Source organism: Acinonyx jubatus, chromosome D1, assembly GCF_027475565.1.
Source record: "Acinonyx jubatus isolate Ajub_Pintada_27869175 chromosome D1, VMU_Ajub_asm_v1.0, whole genome shotgun sequence".
NCBI lineage: Eukaryota > Metazoa > Chordata > Mammalia > Carnivora > Felidae > Acinonyx > Acinonyx jubatus.
The window spans coordinates 13,516,907-13,537,692 of NC_069390.1; the positions used below are offsets into that span (position 1 = coordinate 13,516,907).

Here is a 20,786-nt window from a genome sequence, read left to right on the forward strand (position 1 = left end):
TCCATCCTCTCTCTTAGCCAACTGTTTCATCCCATCTCTTCTCTCCTCCAACCTCTAACATGACTGCCCCATCCTTCCTCATAGCTAGAGAATCCGGTTATTTCACAGAAAATTAAAAAGAACTTCTGCAATTTTTCTTGACCAAATCTTACCCGCCTGCCTGATTCTCTGTCCGTCTACTCCTAACATCCCTCCCACGCTCACGCTCCTATTTAAAGCTAACCTCTCTATTTGCACACCAAATCCCATCTCTTCTTGCCTAGTCATGAACATCGTTGTTGGCATTTTCTCCTTCCTCTTTTACAGCTTCAGCTTCCCCCTTTCTCCTGGACCATTCCCATCCGCATCCAAATGTGCTGCTCTTTCTCCCAATATTAATATAACACACACACCCCCAAAATCCTTACTGGTCCATCCCTTTTCTTCTCTTTACAGCAAAACTCACCGAAAGAGTTGTCTAAACTCACTGTGTCTAAATTTTTTCTTCCCATTCCCACTTAAATCTACTCCAAACAAGTTTTTGTCACAACTGCTTTTCTCAAGATCACCAGTAACTTCATGTGGCTAATCGCAATGCTCAATCCTCAGTCCTGAGCTTACCTCACCTTTCATTAGCACTTAACACAGTTGGTGATTCTCTTAGACCTCAAACACTTTCTTCACTTGGCCTCCAGTTGCCTGGTTTTTCTCTGACCTCCCTAGCTGTTCAACCTGCTTCACTGGTTCCTCCATATGTCCTTGACCTCTAAGTGAAAGAGAGTCCTAGGGATCAGTCCTTGAATCTCTATTTTTATCCATAGGCATTCGTGGCTTTAATACCATTGAATACCATCGATTCCCATGACTTCCAAACTTATATGTCTAACCCAGATCTCTCCCCCTTTTGAGTAATTATACTCAACAATTACTCTACACCTCTACTGGAGTATCTAATGGATATTTCAAATTTAACATAAATGTTGCAAATCCCCAGATAGTCCCCCTAAAACCTGTTCCTCCTGAACCATTTCTGATCTCATTTACCAGTGATTCCATGATTCCAGTCTCTCAGATCAAACACACTGGGGTCATCCTTAATTCTTACCTTTCCCCACATTCAATATGTCAGAACATCCTCTCAGATACAGTCTCTTCTTTTGCCTATATCTTCAAGATATATCCTGAATTCTATTGCTTCCCACCATTTCCTCTGCTATGACCCTGATTTCAGCCAAGCTACAATCACCTCTCCTTCTGTATCTTTGTAATAATCGCCTAACTTACCTCCCTGCTTCTGTATGTATCCTCCTACAAGCTATTCCCCACACAGGAGCCAGAGGAGCATGCTAAGACAAGTCAGATCTTGTCTCCCTCTCTCTGCTTAAGACCCTCTAATGGGTCCAAAGCCAAGCTCCTTACCACATGCTCCAGGGCTACAAGGCTGACCCTATCACCTCTTTAACCCCAGCACCAACCACCCCATGTCCCTCACTCCATTCCAGCCATCCTGGCCTCTTGCAACTTTTCCAAAATGCCAAACTTGCCTCTGCTCCTGGATCCTTACCCTGGCTGTATTCCCTCTGCCTGCAAGTCTCCCAGATATTGGTCGTCCTCACTCCCTCACTTCCTCCAGGTCTTTACTCAAATGTTGGCTTCTCACTGAGGCTTGTCCTGTATACCTCACCTAAAATTCACCCTCATATACACACATTCCCTTACTCCTGTCCTCACCTTTTATTTTCCTCCTTCAGAGGAGGAAAATTACTAGAATTTACTATGTATATTTGTTTTGAATTAAACTATGAGCTTGATGAAGACAGAGATTCTTGCCTGTTTCATTATTACCATCTATCTGGAGCCTAGAACAGTATTTAGTGCACAGTAACTTTGAAGGAATGAATGAATGAATATGGAACCTGAGTTTCCAGTAACTTTAGTAATTTCTCCCAATTACAAATGTGACAACTAGTAAGTGTCACAGCTAGAACGCAAGCCTCTTCTCAGGACGCCCATGTTTTCAAGATGGTGACCTTCCCAAGCCAGGATAGAAAACTCTCCATGCCTGTTTGGAAGAGGCTTCCCAAGATTCCCATTCTTCCTGAATTCTCGTAAAATATTTATAATCCTATGAAATAAGTTTTCCCGGTGCTCCTGCTAGGACTTATTATTCATCTTTAACTTAGTCGATCCAAACAGAAGAAGAGTTGCTGCCCTATGAATAAAGAAGCACATAAACAGCTCCCTAAATTCCAAGTTGCAATTAACAATTCCAGGGAGCAAAGTGACTTTATATACACCAAGACAGCCATTACCAACCCTGCTATAAGTACTACACCCACAGAGAAGACCAGGCCTTATCTCAATTCACAAGGCCACCACGAAACGAAAATCCATTCGTGGAAACTGAACTTGATATAGCTCTCCCCTTCAGGGCACCATTATCTAGAAATTCAGTGTCCTCACTGGCCTGGGAATTTTATATTAAGCTGATAGAATTTCCACATTTGCTAAGCACTAAACTGTATGCAAGGCAGTCTATTCTGTTGAGAGACAGGTATAAGATAAAAATAAAAAAATAATACCATTTTGAAATGTATTATGTGTTGAACTAAGAGCTTGGTAATCAGTATATCATTTAATCCTTGCAGCAACTCTGCAACATGGTATAATGTCCACATTATGACTAGGAGCTAAGTCAGCTCATCTTCCTACAGGCCATAGACAAATAAATACCACAGTGGAAATTCCAATCCAAGTCCCGCTGACTCCATGTGTCCTTACCTAGTATGCCAGACCAGCTTTAGCTAAGATGGTTAAGAAGTTAAGAGGGGGTAAAATTCAGACTCACCCCTTGTTCCCAGAAGCTGAGATTTCCAACAGAAAAACATCTACCTCTGATTTTTTGTGTGTGCTGATCACTGGAATGATACCTGTCAGGGAAAACATGTATCCTCTATGCATAAGACATTTGAATTATGTTTGAATTATAGGAAAGGTTAAAAGACTGATATGAGGTAAAGGCAATCCCAAGGGGAAGAGACCTAACCTGAAAAAAGAGAAAATCTTGAATCGACTAAAGCAACGATCTTCATATGTACAAGATCGAAGGTACATACACATCCCCACTCTGCAGAAGAGATCAATAACTATACCCTAACAGGAGGACCCTCACACTAAACTCCCACACATGCCATCTGTTTGGAATTGTTAAAGGGATAAAGAGAGCATCAGCCCCTAAAGTTCTCTCCCTTTGACCTGAAGGCCTCCATCTTTTTATCTTAAGATCTGAACTTCCAGATAGGCAATGGGTTAACAACTTGCATCTAAAAGCTAAAAGCCCCTAGGAAAATTACAATCTATAAATCACACCTCACTCTGTATTGATTTACTCCCTTGGCTTCTTCTGACCCAGCTGAGAGCTAGCATCTGATGCACAGAGTATTGATGGGGAGGAAGGAGGGGGAAGGAAGAGGAAGAAGTAATTGTAGAACCTGAAATAGACCCCAAAGGGGCAGGTCTGAGTGAAGTCCTGAGGCTGAGATGTCTGTGAGAGCTTAGACACAGGAAAGGATGAGACCAATGCTAGGAAGAAGGAATCATTACAAGGCACCGAAACCCAATTCAAACCAGCCTAAGCAAATTAGGGAATCGACTGGATCATGTTTCGGGTCTAAACTGTGAAGTAGCTACATGTGCAGGCTTTGCCACCACTTTGTCTGAGGTAAGATCTCTGCTCAAACCCTTACTCACCATAGGACCTTGAGCGTGTTACCTAACTTCTCTGGGCCTTACTTCGATCATGTGGGTGAGGCCACGATGATAAATTCATGCCTACTTCATTGATTCGTTGTGGGGATTGGGTAAATCAACACATGTGTTATGGGTTGAATTATGCCGCCCAAAAAAGATACACTGAAGGGCTCACCCTCAGTACCTGAGAATGTGACCTTATTTGGAAACAGGATCTTCGCAAATGTGATCGATTAAGATGAGGTCATACCGGAGTAGAGTGGGCCCTTTATCCAATGTGACTGCTATCCTTCTAGAAGGGGAGAAGGGACGCGGGGACACAGACACAGGAGGAGAGCACCATGGGTTCTTGGAGGCAGGATGTGCCACAGCTGCCAGACAAGGAACACCTGGAGCTACCAGAACCTGTAAGAGGCAAGGAAGGAATCTCTCCTTCAGGTCACAGGTCGCGTATCAGTCTGGTTGGGCTGCCGGAGTCAAATACTGTGGACTGGGCAGCTAGAACAACAGAAATTCGTTTTCTGGCAGATTGGAGGCTGGAAGTTCCAGATCAGGGTCCAGCAGGGTCAGTTTCTGGTGCGAGTTCTCTTCCTGGCTTGCAGGGGGCCAACTTCTCACGTGGCAGAGAGAGAGCTAGAGACTCTCTTGTGTCTCTTCTTATAAGGACAGTAATACTATCAAACCAATGGCCAACTCTATGATCTTATTTACCCATAACTACTTCCCTATATGCCCTTTCTCCTGAGGGTTAAAGATTCACATATAAATTGGGGGTGGGGGCCTAATTCAGCCTGTAGCCAAGAGCATGGCCCTGCCAACACCTTGAATCTGACTCTTCAGCCTCCAGAACTATGAGACAACACATTTGTGTTGTTTTCAACCGCCCAGTTCATAGCGATGGGTTATGGCAGCCTGAGAAACTTGTGAAACTTGTGAAATGCTGACACCAGTGCCTGGTACCTAGTATTTAAGACATGTCAGCTGTTATTATTACAACTCAGATGCTATTCAATCCAGGTCCTTAACCAACGTCATCAGGAACTTCTTTCTCTTCATCTCTCAGCTTTGCTTTCCTCTGGACTCAGCCTCAAGAGCCCTCGTGTCGACTCACCCTCCTGGTGCTCCCTGAGAACTCCAGTCTTCTAAGCCACCAGCCTAGGGGCTTGGCAAAGAGACACGCCTCTTCTGAGTCATTCTGGCAGAAGTCCTGGGACGGAATCTATTGGCCTAGAGGAGGTCACATGCCCATCTCTGAGCCAATCACGGCAGCCAGAGGGTGTGGTGCTTTGGCCAGACTTACCCACCCTGCAGCCATGGCTGGAGTCAGCGTGGACCCAGAATGGAGACAGTGGTTTGGAAATGGAAACTCAGGCTGCTAGCGCCAGAAGGGGTACCGGGATGTGGAGGAGGCAGAAACGACGGATAATCATCGCGTGGGATTGATTTCAGCAACCTGAAGTTTATCAACATCCCTGAAGTTTTCATTCTGTTCGCGGTACTATACTAGTAAGAATTACTGGCGATGAACCACGGAAACAAGGTTCATTAACTTAAACAGAAATGAATTTTCTGGGGTCTCTGCTAGTTCAGAAAGCTGGAGAATCAGCCTTGCACCCGAGTGAGCAATGCTAACCCCGGCCAAGGGCTTCCCTGTGTTCCGCCAGACAGAGGCCAAGGAGCATGGATGTCTTCGTCCCTCTTCTGGCTTCTGTGCAAGAGGTGGGATCCTTCCACCGACCCCCTTAGGATTCCCTCCACCAACCGAAAGAGTAGACCGTCTGGATGTTGAGCCGACAAAGAAAACGGTTCACCAGTTTCCTGCTCAATGGCAGCACAGGAGGGGTCATGACTCAAACAAGGCCTTGGAGTCTTCCAGAACCCGCGATCCAGGTGGGAAGGGACTGCTTCAGAACCAACCCACACCCAGGTCAGAGGGCAGGGCCAAGCCCACCCAGCGAGATACTTTGCCGGAACCAGAGAAAGTTCCACTGGAGAAGTGGCAGCGAGGCAACGAGGGGGATTTCGACGGGAGCCCAAGTGCAGGAGTCGGGGTAGAAAAAGAGGATTCGGGAAGAAGCAACGGCAGGAGTGAAGACCTGGACAAAAGTAAAATCAGGCAAATGGAACAGGGGAGCCTTTCTTGGTTCAGGAAATTTGTTTTGTAGCAGCATCTCAGTGCCTCAAAGATGGTCTTTCAAAACAGCTGTTCCCCAACAACTACTTAGGGCTTGAAATAAAGGAAAACATTCCCACGCCAATTCCGCACTCAAAATAGAAGCTGAAGAGACACAGAAATCCGAGGCCACTATGACAGCCCGAGTCCAAGCTTTTTATGGAACAAAGCGCTCCGTGGGCCCCGAAGGCCTCCCTCCTCCTCCTCACAACTCTGCCACTTGTTCCCCTGAGCGCCCTCCATCAAGGCGGCCTGGAGGGAGCAAGGGCGAGCAGCCCTCTGGGGCCAGCGCCAGCCTCCAGTTCCTCTGCACCCCTGCCAGCGTGCTCTTCCCAGGAAGGATGCGGTCCCCAAATAATGAAAGTCGTCTCCGGCTTTTACTGAGCGCTTGCCAGGGCTAGAGCTGTGCCGAGAGCCTCGCTCAGGTGACAGCCTCTTTGGTAGGTGCTGCTCTCATCCCCATTTTACAGAGAAGGAAACTGAGGCGGAGAGCTATGGAGTCATGTGCCCACGATCACTTGGAGAGGCCTGTCATCCTGCCTCACACCGCACCGGAGAATGCTAACTGAAATCTCTGAGGCATGGGACACTTGTCAAAGGCTGAGGGAGGGGAGGGGCCCGGGAGGGGGAGGGGCGAGCTGAAGGTTGAATACTTGCAAGGTGCCAGATTCTGGGCTGAGTACTCTACACAGTGAAGAAAATACAAGCAAAACCTATGTAGTAGATATACTACAATGTGAATGATTTAATGCCACGGAACCGTGCATTTATATATGGTTAAAATGGTACATTCTATGTTATACATATTTTACCACAACAAAAACATCTATCCGGTAATGTTATGTGGCAGGTTGTGCTCTGCCCGGGAGCCAGCGGCCCTGGGAGGCAGGCGGCATTTCCCATCCCCAGGGGACAATGGAGAAGTGGAAATTCCCAGAGGTTCCCAGAAGAATGGAGGAGTCCCCTTGGTCAGGGTCCCCCAGCTGGGGCCCACTTGCAGTTCTATTCTAGTCTGCTGTAGATAGTGGTATTAGCAGTGATATTGCGAGTTCTGTTAGTGTTAATTAGTCTCATTCATTACTGATAGCATTATTGGAAGAGATATTAGTCCTAATGCTCTCAGTACTCACTACAGTGCCCCCCCTTAACCGCTGCCTGGCTTCCCACGGTTTCAGTTATCCGTGGTCAGCCGCGATCATGCAATAGATGATCCCTCTGACACATCATCCAAAGGTCAGTAGTACCTAACGCTGGGTCAGAACGTCTACACCAGTCACCTCCCTTCATCTCATCACGTAGGCATTTTATCATCCAATATCATCGCAAGAAGAAGGATGAGTACTGTAAAAGGAAGATATTTTTAGAGACCCTATTCTCATAGCAATATGCAGATGTTATTTTAATTGTGTTATTTTATTATTTGATTACAGTTCATCTCTTACTGTGCCTTGTTTACAAATCAAACCTTACCATACATGAGTATGTGCAGGAAAAGCAGAGTATATATAGGATGAAGTATTATCAGAGGTCTCAGGCATCCAGTGGAGATCCTAGAACGTATCCCCTGCTGATAAGGGGGACTGCTGCGCTTAGCATAGATTTAGAAGCAGCCAGTGTGGTTTTGAGTCACAACTGCACCATCTATTAGCTGTGTGATCATGGGCAAGTTAGTTGACTTCTCTGTGCCTGCCTGCTCATTCTTAAAAGAGGGGTAATAAGAGTGCCTCTTTCACAGGATCGTCCTGTGGACTGAAATGAGATAGTTGGCCAAAAGTGCTTACAGCAGTGCCTGTAAAGCAGGCATGAAATAAAATATGCTACTACTAAGTTCTGCCGGAGGGAAATTGTCTCAAGGGGCTGTGCAACTGGCCTGAGGCCACATAACTAATGAAAGAGGAGAGTCTCATGCCTTTTCTGGCCACAGTGGAAGAAGGAGGATGTTCACGGGGACAACATGGTACTTCTCGCAGCCATCAGAGGACCATGACAGAGGGATTTCTGGAAGAGATCTTAGATCAGTGAAGGAAGGCTCAGATATCTTGCCGAGTAAGGAGCTCTCTGATAAATCTATAAAATTTAAAGCTATATAGACAGTCTGTCCACAAAATGCATACACGGGAAAGACGAAAACCTACAGCCAAGTTCCCAGGATTCTCAGATCCCTGAAGTTCACCCCCCATCCAGGGGAGCCCTGTGATAAGAACTCCCACCCTGGATGACCCAGCCCAAACCGCACACCCGTTTTGACTTAGAAAGAAATCTACCAGACAGGGTAGGGCAGCAGTTCTCATGTCTCATGTCTCTTAATGTCAAGGGACATTAAGTCCCTTGTGCCACACAAGAACGTAACTTCGTAACAGCCTTCCGCAGAGATTAGGATTCAGGGAGACACCCTATTTTGAGAATCAGGGGTTTCTAGGACTCGCCCAAGGTCACTCAGGTAAAAGGAGATCAGTGCGGGACCGGCCCTGGGAAATGACCCCACCTAAGGGGTCCTGACCCCATCCCATGGTCTCTCCACCTTCACACAGCCTAAAGATACTTCCAAATGAATTAAACTTTGAAAACTTTTCAAAACAGCTCTGCAAAGAAAAAACTTCTGCAGAGAAAAAGAAAACTAGAAGGGACTCCACCAAGATCTTAGTAGTGGGGGCTCTGAGAAAATGGGATGTAACCTTTTTGTTCCCTTTTACTTACTTTTAAATATTCTTCCAACTTTTGTGCAATAAATATGTATTCCATATGAGATCTTTGAAAGTAAATCTTCATTCAATATGTATATGTTCATATTTTGGTTTCCTGGGCAAATATTTCATTTAGAATATTAACCCACTTAATTTATATTTATCCTTGCTTTTTACTTTTAAAAAATGAGGGATGGGTTGGGGAACTGAAATGAATTTACTTGACAGTGAAGCATAACAAAGGTGGGATGGAAAAGTCTAGGATGTGATTAGCAACTCTGTGAACAAGAGCAGACGCAGACCTACAATTTTTAGACTTCTGTATTGAACTTGAAGAGACAAAGAAATTAATAGTGCAGCCTTGGATGATTCAATAAAGCGTGTGTTTTCAGATCTTTGGTGCTTTTATAAGAATGCCATTAAGAAGAAGAAGGTCAGGAAGACAGAAAAATGCCTGCATCCTGGGAGTGTGATAACAAAAGAATAATGAGCGAGCCCTACATCTGTCTAGCACTTACCAGTCCTCAAAGCCCATTTGGAATAATTAGCAATTGGAAAGAACCCAAATGGCCAACAATAGGGGAATGGCTAAATAAACAGTGGTCGATTAACTCAGATGGAATACTTCATAAAGACAGACAATGGTGAACTCCCAGACTCCGCTGATTCTGGAAATGTCTGTGTGACCTCATGTTACCTAAGAAAAAAATGAAACACAAAGTGGTGCCTTGGGACTCCAACAAGGCATTTTCAAAACGAATCACATTAGCTTCTCAGGCAAGATGGAGAAATGAGGGCTTCATTGTTGGAGAAAAGAACAAATGTCCGATTCCAGCTCCCTCAGAAACTGGCTGAGTAGCCAGAGAGAGCTTAAAGGCGATCCCCTATTTGTGTAGATAATGCATTTCTGTCTCTAAAATGTTTTAAAAGCCTGCGTTGGAAAATTAACTTGCATGTCATGAAGAGGATTGTCTTCTCCAAAATGAAAAAAATATGTAAAATCTCAAATACATCTTGCCTTCTTGAGACAATCTTTCTGGCTTTTTTTTCCAGCAATGCATATCATCTTTAATCCCACTCTTCTTTCCAGCTGAACCTGATAGCTGAAGGCTGAAGGTGAAAGACAGTTCACTATTTTTGGCATCCCCAACCAATTTCATTTTAGTGTCAGCATGCATCGAGTACTAAATACTAAATTTATTGGGACGCCTGGGTGGCTCAGTCAGTTAAGCGTCCGACTTTAGCTCAGGTCATGATCTCACCGTCTGTGAGTTCGAGCCCCACGTGGGGCTCGGTGCTGACAGCTCAGAGCCTGGAGCCTGCTTGGGATTCTGTGTCTTCCTCTCTCTCTGCCCCTCCCCACTCACAATCTGTCTCTATCAAAATATGACTAAAGGTTAAAAAAAGTTAAATACGAAGTTTATTATCAACAGCGTTAGAACTTAATTTTTTCAGGTTCCACACAAACCAGCAAACCATGAGTCAGGCATGAGGGTCTTGGTCTTGTTCTATCTGACATTTTTGTCTCTGAGATTCAGCAAAGAACAAATTCAAATAATGTAAGAACTTTTAGTACAATGCCTGACACATAATTTGTCCTCGGTAGATGTTTACTAAATTTTATTTTGGATGATAGTTTGAAGATTAATGGCAAATAATGGTGGAGACAGAATACTATTTTAAAAATAGAACAGGGGCGCCTGGGTGGCGCAGTTGGTTAAGCATCCGACTTCAGCCAGGTTACGATCTCGCGGTCCGTGAGTTCGAGCCCCGCGTCAGGCTCTGGGCTGATGGCTCAGAGCCTGGAGCCTGTTTCCGATTCTGTGTCTCCCTCTCTCTCTGCCCCTCCCCCGTTCATGCTCTGTCTCTCTCGGTCCCCAAAAAAATAAATAAAAAACGTTGAAAAAAAATAGAACAGTGTTAGCCTAGAAGAAGGTCCCTGCTAACACACACCAGGGGCTCCTGGCTTTGCTCACGGTAAGATTTTTATCCCTGCATCAAGCGGTGATATAAAGGTCAGACCATCAAATCTGTGAATGGTGAAAAGCCAAGAAGGGGAGCAAATGTCTTGGCTGATGGGAGAAAAATCTAGAATAATTTTGCCAAGTTCTAAGGTGTGGTTTATACATACCAAGATGAAAGTTGATGATGGCAATGGAAGACCTTTCACTTACATTCAAAAAGACTAATTGCCCAAAAACAGGTTGGAGAAAAGAGAACTTACTCTGGCATGTGCAGAAAGGGTTTAGGGACTCTGACTAGCAGGAAGTCCGTTGTGAGTCAGTTACAATCTGACTCCACAGAAAGCTAATATGTACTTAGAATGAGGGGCAAGGATGCTTTGAGAGTTTTGAGTTTAATTCTCTTAAACTTACTTTAAAAATGAAATCAACAGAATAGGATTGTGTTTGGAAGAAAGTGACCAAGATAACCAATGAGAGAACTCGTGGCTATATCATTTGCAGAATACTTTAAGCTTGTGGTAAAAAGAAAAAAAATCTCGTGGGGGATATAATAGCCTACTTCAAACACTACCAACTATGGAAGAAGAATTCACATTTACTCTATGGTCCATCGGGGTAGGATCAAAGATGAAGTGAAATGGCACAAGAGATCAGAACTTTCCAGAAATGAATCACATAGGCAGATAGTAACTTCGCCTGCAATAGTGGTCTTTGAATGTAGACAGGAGAATGGCCAGCTGGAAAAGAAGTAAGAATTCCAGAAGGACACGGTGAAGGGAGGCAGGTGCCTTTAAAAAAATAACTTCTGGGGCAACTGAGTGGCTCAGTCAGTTAAGCATCCAACTTCAGCCCAGGTCACGATCTCATGGTTCATGAGTTCGAGCCCTGCATTGGGCTCTCTGCTGACAGCTCAGAGCCTGGAGCCTGCTTTGGATTCTGTGTCTCCCTCTCTCTCTGCCACACTCCCCACTTGCACTCTATCTCTCTCTCAAAAATAAATAAACATTAAAAAAATAAATCTTGTTCTAATCTTGTGTCTAATGATGATTTGAATTTAAGTATGTGGAAATAAGTGTGTGTGTGTGTGTGTGTGTAAGGCTAAAACTGGAAGCAAATATAGAAAGATAAGAACAATTGACAGTTTAATGTGCATTAGGTTCCTGTTTCATTTATCCGTGCTCCATTCTTACGCCTTAAAAGAACTGTGTGTCTGTGTGTGTGTGATGTGTGTGTGTCTGTGTGTGTGCAAATAATAACCTAGACCAAAGAAAATATAAATTAGAGAAGGTCAGTTCGAGAGCAAAAAGCAAAGAACTACATTAGGATGCAGGTCACTTAGGTTCTTTGCAGTCAGTAAGTAAATAATGAATTTGGCACTGAGCTTCCTGGTTGCCAAAGCAAAAAGGGGAAATGGAACCAGTCACGTGATTCTCAATGTTCAGGAGAAGAAAACGTATCAGATCTTCAGGGCAAGCAAAACTTCTCCTGGCAGGAAGCCCTGAAGGAAATAGCTCCTGAGGGGGCACTGATTAATGTCAAATGCGGTATCCTTAACAAAATCCCTGCAGCCAACAGAATAATGTGAGCTTTAGTGCTGTTTTTGTCTGTTCCTAGAAGACCAAGAGTGTGACTGAAGGGTACAATGCAGTAGAAACAATTCTCTGTGCACTTGGAAAACATGGTTTGAAGTTTTTTTACGATCGAGATAACCTAAAAATTAGCAGTATCTAAAATGTATTTAATATACAGGATGGATGGGGCGTGTGGGTAGCTCAGGTGGTTAAGCATCAGACTCATGATCTCAGCTCAGGTGTTGATCTCAGGGTCATGAGTTCAAGCCCTGTGCTGGACACGAAGCCTACTAAAAAATGATAGATGACTAGCTTTCAGGCAGTCCTTTATATGCATTACTTCTCTAAACCATTTAGAAGTTTGAACTTATTCTTTGTGATAAGGGGCTAATCCTCTTTAAGTTTATAAGCAACCCCCCCTTTTTAAAAATTATTTTCCTTTAATGCACAGCATATTACACAGGGCCCCTGTCTTCTGCTGGGGATGTTCACTGTCTCCACACTGTCACCTACAGCAGGAGACATCATGGAACAGAGATCAGAAAAAACAAATGAGGGAAATGGAACCAAATGAAAGGAGTAGGAAAGGGAGGGAAGTTTCTACCACAAATGTATTTATTTTTTAATTTTTTTAAGGTCTATTTTTGAGAGAGAAACAGAGAGTGAGCAGGGGAGGGGCAGAGAGAGAGAGGAAGACACAGAATCTGAAGCAGGCCCCAGGCTCTGAGCTGTCAGCACAGAGCCCGACGCGGGGCTCGAACCCACAGACCGCAAGATCATGACCTGAGCTGAAGTTGGCAGCTTAACCAACTGAGCGACCCAGACGCCCCTACAACAAACAAATTTATTGAGATTTGCGCTTAGGATGAGAGGGTTTCCTCTGGGAAGTACCTCTAATCTATGAATCCAATCCTTTGAATCTTGAGACAGAACCCTGACAAGCAGAAATCTTAGGAAAGTCCTCAGTCCTTGCTCATTTCCTGGGACTGGCACTTAACCCCACGGCCACCTGGTCTGTGCCTCCTGTACCAGTTTCTTATCCACACAGGATGCTCAAGCCAGCTTCTCTTCCCCACCCAGGCCCTTGTCTGTGTCTGTCCACCTGTTCTCTCCACCTGGAACAGCCTTTTCCAAAAGACCTCTCCTCTGTTCCATTCCTGATCTAACTCATATGTCACCAATACCATGAGGACTTTCCTGACCCGTCTCAAGCCAGAAATCATGTCGTTTCCCTCTCTTTCTCTCTCCCTCCCTCTCTCTCTCTCTCTCCATTGCTTCCCAGAACACTCTCTGCCCCCCCTGCCACTTGCCACCATCCGCCTTGCGTGGCAGTCGTTTGTATGTCTGCACAGAAAGCTGTCTTCATGTGTCCATAGCAGGCACTGACTGCATGTGGGCCTTGCTCACGATAGCTACTCAGTGCACGTTCGAAAAAGGAGGTTAAGTTCTGTCTGAGGAATGGCCGGGGACGTTCCTGTTTGCCGTCCAAGAGGTAAACTTAAAAACAAAACAAAACACAAAAGGCAAAGTACAGAATACTGTAATGGTGCCACATTATTCACGGAGGAGGGAAAAAATGAAAATTTGTACACATACATACAATCGCACATAAATAGAAAAGTTCCAGAAGAATAGAGGCTCTATACGGCCTATACGTCCATGGGGTCAGGTAGCGAAGCAACGCAACAGGGCAGTTCCTGTTAGGAATTCCAGGAGGAAAGGAGAGAGAAAAAGCGTCCAAAAAAATATTTGTGGAAATAGTGTGCAAACTCCCCAGGGCATGTCAAAAGGAGAAGCACAAAGGTACTCACACCTAAACACATCGTACTCAAATGACCAAACGCCAGAGACAGAGGAAGTCTTGAAAGCAACAGAAGTGATTTACCTCATCACTTACAAAGGAAAAACAATTTGATTAATGACGGGTTTCCCATCAGGAACAATGGAGGCCAAAAGGTAAGGGAAAGACATATTCAAGATACTAAAAGAAAAGAACAACAAACTGTGACCAATAATTATGTAATCCTGTAAACAGCTTCCATTATTGAAGGAGAAATAAAGACATTTCCAGAAAAATAAAGACTGAGAGAACTCATTGCTAGCAGATCCTTCTTACAAGAAATATTAAAGGTTGTCCTTTGGGTGAAAAGAAAGGACACCATACTGTGAATTAGCATCTGCAAATAATAATAATAATAATAATAATAATAATAATAATAATAAAACAAAGAGCATGAAAAACTGTAACTACGTGGACAAATATAAAAAAAATAGTATACATGTATTCTTCTCTTTTCTTTTAATTTATTTAAAAGACATAAAATTATGTAAATAAATAATTATGTTAATAACTAATAATGAATCCAACACTGAGATGTTGGATTGTAACACATCTAAATGTCATATATATGACGATTATAGCACAAAGGAGGAGAAGTATAGGGAGTTACATGGAAGAAAACGTATTACATTTTACCCAAATTAAGCTAGTATTAATCTTGAATTAGCCACTAAGAAAATAACTTTAAAAACATAGCTAAAAAAAATCAACCAACAACTTCTAGTTAGGAAACAGATTATTGACAGGCCAGTAAAATAGCAAAATACAACTATCTGCTAGCTATAAGATGCCTTTGAAATACAGGCACATATTGTTTTAGAAGAGAAGGATGAAAAAGAGACACAATGAGGACACTAATACAACAAAATCTTCTGAGATGATATTAATATCATAAGACATAAATCAGAGTATTACCACTTTTCCCATGGGGTGGTAAGAGCCCAGCATTAAAGGCAGTGATATCTGCGTCCAGCCCTGCCAAGCTTCAGACATTGGGCAAACAGGTGATAGTAAGACCTTCAGCAAAGCAAACACTCTATGTGAATCATCTCTCATCTGTGCCAAGCCCTATAAGAACAATATTATTACTATTATTATTATTATCCCCCCCTTTTCCACCGTATAACAGCCTGGTACACAATAGATACAAAATTCACTATAGTAACAGTAATATTACTATTCGTATTTGCTTAAGAAATTCTTACCATGTGCAAAGCACTATCCTAGGCTCTAAGGATATAGCGATAACTAAGACTAACGTCCCTAGTCTCATACAGTTTATGTCTAGTGGAATGGAAACAGCCAGAGTAAAACGTGACTACAATAATTAATCAGATAGCGATAAGTAGAACGCAAAGTACAACAACATAGGGGCGCGTGGGTGGCTCAGTCGGGTAAGCGTCCGACTTCGGCTCAGGTCATGATCTCCTGGTTTGTGAGTTGGAGCCCCGTGTCGGGTTCTGTGCTGGCAGCTCGGATCCTGGTGCCTGCTTCGGATTCTATGTCTTTCCATCTCTCAGCCCCTCCCTGCTCATGCTCTGTCTCTCTGTCTCTCAATAATAAATAAACGTTAAAAAAATAAAAAATAATAACTTTAAAGTAGAACAATATAATAGAATGGTTGGGTGAGTATAATTCAGATTGAGGAAATCATATTTAAGCTAAACTTGAAATTATAATTAAAGATATGAAGATCAGAAGAATACTGTTGTGGGTAGAGGTTGCAGTGCAAAGACCCTGGGGCAGGAACAAGTTTAGTATATTGGAGAGAAGGTCACTGTGGCTGAAGATGTGGTATGAGCACCAGGGGAAGTAGTATGATATGTGATTGGAGAGGTTAAGTGTGCAAAGCTCTGTAAACCAGAATAAGAGGTTATGTATTATTCTACGTGATAGGAGATGTTTGAAGGGTTTCATGTCAGTTAGTGATATAAAGTGATTTAAAAAAAATTTTTTAATGTTTATTTATTTTTGAGCGAGATAGAGAGAGTGCAGGCAGGGGAGGGGAAGAGAGAGAGAAGGAGACACAGAATCTGAAGCAGGCTGCAGGCTCTGAGCTGTCAGCACAGAGCCCGACACAGGGCTCAAACTCTCGAACCATGAGATCATGACCTGAGCTGAAGTCTGGCGCTTACCTGACTGACCCACCCAGGCACCCCATGATGCACATTTTTAAATAACATTGTCTGTCGTCTCAGAGAGGAGAACAGAGGGCAGGGAAGCAAGAACAGATGCAAGGAGATCATTCGGGACTCATTGTAGCAGTCCAGGAAAGAGGAGGGCAGGGTTGGTGAAGGGAAGTGGACAAATTTGAATGGATTTGGAGGTAGAGCTCATTTGGTGATGGGCTGGATTAGGATGGGGGAAGGGAGGGAGAGGAATCAAGGATGAGACTCAAGTTTGGAGCTTGAACAACTGGGTGGATGGCAGTGTTGTCTACCAAGAAGAGGAAGACGGGAATAACAGAACCACTCAGGGTAATGACAGAGAGGTGGGGTGGAGGGATGGAATCGGGGGTCCTACTTTAGCTATGGTGCATTTGAGAGACCTAGCAGGCTTCTTTAACTATTTACATCCAGGCAACAATATAAGCATGAGCAAGACAGCGTTCCCATCTTCCAGGAATTCACAAGCCTACTGGGGAGAAGAATGGATACATTAGAATTAAGAGAACTGCAGGTGCTTTTTGGAAAAGATAACAGGAAAGCCTGGGGGAAAGAGGGATAGGACCTACCAGGGCCACAGGGCACGGACATGTGGGGAGGTCCTACAGAGTAACAAGTTCTGAGTTCAAATTGTAAGCATGGATGAACTTGAACAAGCAGACTGGAGTGTGGATAGACTGCAGCAGAGGGAGGGAACTTAAACTTGAGTTTTTCTAGAAGTGAACCACGCCCAAGGAAGGTTGAGCAAACAGGCGCTATTAGGGTTTAGTGTGTGTTAGGGGAGGTTGATGGAAGACCCTGCAAGAGTAGGTTGGAACTGAATCAGGAAAGATTTGGAAGGCAGACTAGAGCCATGGCTTTCTCCTGAGGCCTTGAGTGGATGGGGAGATACACTTTTAAGCAGAAAAGTGACCTGCTTAGAGATATGCATTAAGGCCACACTGGTGACGGTGTTTGAAAAGTGAGGGTGATGATGGATGGCAGAGATGGGGACGGGCAGGAAGAAACAGAGCAGGAGCCCAGTTCCAAGACTATCTTATAGTTCAGGCGATGGTACTACATAGGAGACCATCATAGTCAGGCCACTGAGGATTCCTACAGAGCCACCCACAAAGAAAAACATAAACTGTATTAAGAAGGTGTCTGCGCATGCAAGAGAAAGCCGAGGGGGAATATCACAGAGGAAATGATTGATGATATTTGGGCCACAGAAGGGCAAGCAAAAAGTCAATGTCATATGGGTCATGCTGCTTAGAAGAGCCATGACATAAGGCCCTATAACCAGCGGCACACAGACCTGTTGGGACATAATGAGTGCCTACAACACGGGCTTACCAATGGCCAAATACCGGTCATATGCCATGGGAGCCAGGAGGAAACATTCAGCTACTACAAAAAGACCAAAGAGCCACAGCTGTGCAGCAGAAGCTGTGAAAAAGACGCCTTTTTTTCTCTGCGAAGGTATCACAGAGCATCTTGGGGGCAATGGGGGAAGAGGAACAAATATCCACAAAGGACAAGCAGCTGAGAAGAAAGTACATAGGGGTATAGTCTAGGATCAATGAGTATGAGAGTGAGTATCCCAAAGTTACCCCTCAGTGTGATGAAATAGGCAGAAGCATGACAAAGAAGACAAATCGGCTGATGAAGAGGGTTTGTGAGACCCAATAGAAGAAATTCAGCCTCTTCACAAGAAAAAAAAAAAAATATATATATATATATTCATAAAATTATGTTGTATGCCTTGGACATACAATGTGATATGTTAGTTGTATACCAACAAAATGATAAAAAAGTGAATTATTCAGGAAGTATGTAGCCGTAGCACTCTTTAATATTACCTTCGTATTTGGATTGGATGATTTACAAAGGCCTTTCACATCCACGATCCTCTCTGCTCATATAGTAGCTTACTGAGATTTTGTCACTGTAATTCTATGATTGCGCGTGTGAAATGCAGAATGCATTGCAATTCTTTATTAAAGAGCATCAGTTATGCTATTGTGATTTATTGGTTTTTGTGTCCTAGGCAGGGTGTGAATTCTATTCGTATGGTTGTTCAGCCTGGCACACATGAGGCATCAGTGTCCATGAGCTCGTAACTTGGGTCACACTTTTATTTTCTTCGGGTACAATATTCTTTCGACTATACTTCTGTGTTTCATTTTCTGAACTGTAGCAACAAATCTAAGAAATGACGGGATAAACCATGTTTTGGTGCAATTCTGAGACTCACTGAGAGCCACACTCTGTCTTTCTTTGAAGGGTTTCTTTGAAATGCATTTATTTTAGTCCCCTGACTTTGAAAGATGTCAGTCATTTCTAAGGCCCTAAAATATTTTGGCTTGTCTTGCTTGCTTTTCACTATGCTTTAGCCCAGTTTTGTGTCTGTGTTGGGTAATGACGTGGTCAAAATGCTATTTAATAAAGAGGAAATGGGAGTCAAAGAACACTACAGTCAATAATTAAGCAATTTTTTACATATGTCTCTTATGCACCTGCATTTTACTGGGTACTATTCACGTTGAGAGAGGCAAAGTCCACCTGGAGATTACAGGCTAGTATAGTGTAAAGAAAAGCAAAAAGATTAAAAAACATTTCCTGGGCGCCTGGGTGGCTCAGTCGGTTGAGCGTCCGACTTCGGCTCAGGTTATGATCTCGCGGTTCGTGGGTTCGAGCCCCACATTGGGCTCTGTGATGACAGCTCAGAGCCTGGAACCTGCTTTGGATTCTGTGTACCCACCTCTCTCTGCCCCTCCCCCACTCATGCTCTGTCTCGCTCTGTCTCTCAAAAATAAATAAATGTTTAAAAAAATTAAAAACAAAAATAAATAAAAACGTTTCCATAAGGGTGTAAAGGAGCATATTTTAGCAAGGGTAGTAAAAGAAAGCCTCTTTAAATAGGATAGAGGTTGGGAAAGATGAAAAAATTTGTTTTTATACACGGCTTTCCATGCAGTCTAGAGGTCACCTTTGGATCATAAAAGGAGAAAGGGCCCCACACAGTAGTAACAGAGGCTTCTGGGTATTCTAGCACACAAGGAGAGTTTGCAAGCTCATTGATCCTGACCCTCAGGATACCTTTCTCATTCCTTTATATGATGTAGGATTTGGGAATGTAATGCTTTTTCGGGGAGAAGTGATCTTTTTATTTATTTTTTAAAGTTTATTTTGAGAGATAGACAGTGTTTGAGTGCGAGCAGGGGCGGCACAGAGAGAGAGGGAGAGAGAGAATCCCAAGCAGACTCCCTGCTGTCACTGTGGAGACCATCGCAGGGCTCAGTCTCAGAAATGCTGAGGTCATGATCTGAGTGGAAATCAAGAGTCAGATGCTTAACCGACTGAGCCACGCAGGCGCCTTGGGAAAAGTGCTTTATTATAGGCTTTGAGTGCTGACAAAAGTGATCACTTTGGAGAATAGATTAAAATAGGTATCTTTCACCAGAGGACTCTTTGCTGCATAGATTTGTAAGATCTTCCGGGCACTTTATGCTGGATTGATGATGGTCTATTTCCTAGTCACCCCAGACCTTCCTGTGCCATGAAAACAGGGCCATACAAAAATCTGAGCAGATTGTCATGGTACCTCATGGTAGTACAATCTGATTGCTTTTTTGGGGGGGAGGGGAGAGCACACTGCTCAGGCCACAGTCCCCTTCAGTGGTGTGTGCACCATCCAGAAACTTCCTCCGTGGAACTTCTTCAGTCATTCTTGGGGTCTTATGTGGCTGTTCCATTTTCCGTTTCCTCCTCCTAGGGCAGTGTTGCAGGCCAGTCTTTAGCTCCTTTGAGTCTCTGCTCCAATGTCGTATTATCAAACAGGCCATCGGGACCTCTTTACCTAAAATAATTCTCTGCTCCTCCCATATCTCAACCGCTTACCTTTTCTGCATTATTATTTTTCAAGGTACTTAAAAACACCAGAATATCATTTACCTACTTGTTTGCTTATTGTGTGTCTCTCCCTGTAGATGATGATATTCATGAGAGAAGGATGCTCATGGCCATCACTTTATGCCTGACACCCCAGCCTGGCACATAGTAGGTGCTCAGTGTATGGTTGTTGATCGAATGACAAATATATGGTCAATACTATATTCTTTTATTCAGTGAATATTATATGTTGACAGACATAGGTTCAGCGATCAACTCTGGTTGTGTTTCTTTCCATGGATTATGGCTTATATGCAAATGACAAAATGCATCAGAATTGAATAACACACACATGCACATAAATAAATGTATGACTTTACATGGAGCATGCATGCAATAGTAATAAGAATAAGAATAAGAACTTATTCTATTTATATTTACAGTAGTACCTGAAATCATTTTAGAGGTATAATATCTCAACTACAGATAGAAGTCTTGGAAGCATTATAACTGACTTCCCACAGCAAGTTTTAGGTGTACAACCTTAACTTAAACTATTTCTCTTGGATATTGAGTTGTAAGGAGAATGACACAATGCCAGATAAACGGCTGGAGGACATTCATGTCAACCATGGTCCCCTGAGTAGACCTACGGTCTCTGCTACCAGGACACCCAGAGCTGTCCAGGTTTTTGTCCAGGTGATGTTTGGATCTACCTGACATACTTCTGGTGAATTTCCTAAGTCTCTTGCTTGCGGCTGAAACTCTGATATATTATTTAATTTTT

General features: G+C 43.4%; 1 pseudogene; it reads right to left on the reverse strand.

Annotated features, from left to right (window-relative positions):
• Window positions 1-17,162: 17,162 nt before the first annotated feature.
• Window positions 17,163-19,953, reverse strand: LOC106986159 (olfactory receptor 5G3-like; annotated as a pseudogene).
• Between the last annotated feature and the right edge of the window lie 833 nt (window positions 19,954-20,786).